Raw genomic sequence first — 971 nt, 5'->3', positions numbered from 1 at the left:
CGCTGAGAAAACAACTGAACGCAAAAAAAAAAAAAAAAAGGGACGGGGTGGTGAGAGCGACTCCAGAAAAATGAAAATGACCAGAGCAACGCGACGATATGGTCACTCCCGGTCACAATTTGGAGCGTGAAAGAAAGAGAGAAGCTATTATAGTTGTACATTATTGCATGGCCGCCAAGGCCGAAAGGTTCTGAATTTGTCAGTGACTTCTTTAGTACAAAACAATCATTGGCTCATTTTACAGAAAAAGCAGCATCTCAGACAAACATGTTTCTTCTTCTTCTTTTATATATATATATATATATATATATATATATATATATATATATATATATATATATAAATAAAACATTCAGTAGAAACTGTTTTGAGATTAAAAGACTGCTAGGCTGTGAAAGAAGAGACTATGAGCACGCTTACAAGTTTTCACAAAAATCTAATCCACCGTTCAATTTGATGCCTCTTTCACGGCTGTTTATGCTCCCTGAACCCCAAAACCCTGTTGCAGCAAAAAAATTTAGGAGGTAAAAACAGTTTCTTCACAAGATCCTCGACCAATAAAAAGCTAGTAGAGACAGTGCCTTCATTTCAGTGCTCTCCACACCATCAGCCTAATGCTATCTTGGTTATTAAGGGTTATAAAGTAACTGGTATAGCCTGACTGTAGTTGTTTTCGTTGTCCGGTATTTTCCGGAATGTCTGGCAAGGGCTGCAGTGTATTCTCAGCAAATGGAATCTCCTCATCATCACTTCCTCCTCCTTCAAAATCACAGCCAACATGATGCTTAACGGCAAAATGGTCTTTTCCGAATTATTTCCAGAAACTATTTACCATCACTGGCAAAAAAAAAAAAAAAGTTCTCTGATGCGGACGGAAATGAAAAATAAAACAAAATTAAATCAGCATTTCTTCTGTGTACTGTTATATTGTTTTTGAAGTTTTAGCTGACATCACAAACCAACAGAACACT

The sequence above is a fragment of the Chanos chanos genome, chromosome 16, assembly GCF_902362185.1.
Source record: "Chanos chanos chromosome 16, fChaCha1.1, whole genome shotgun sequence".
NCBI classification, from domain to species: Eukaryota; Metazoa; Chordata; class Actinopteri; order Gonorynchiformes; family Chanidae; genus Chanos; species Chanos chanos.
Note: the sequence above shows the minus strand (reverse complement) of the source record.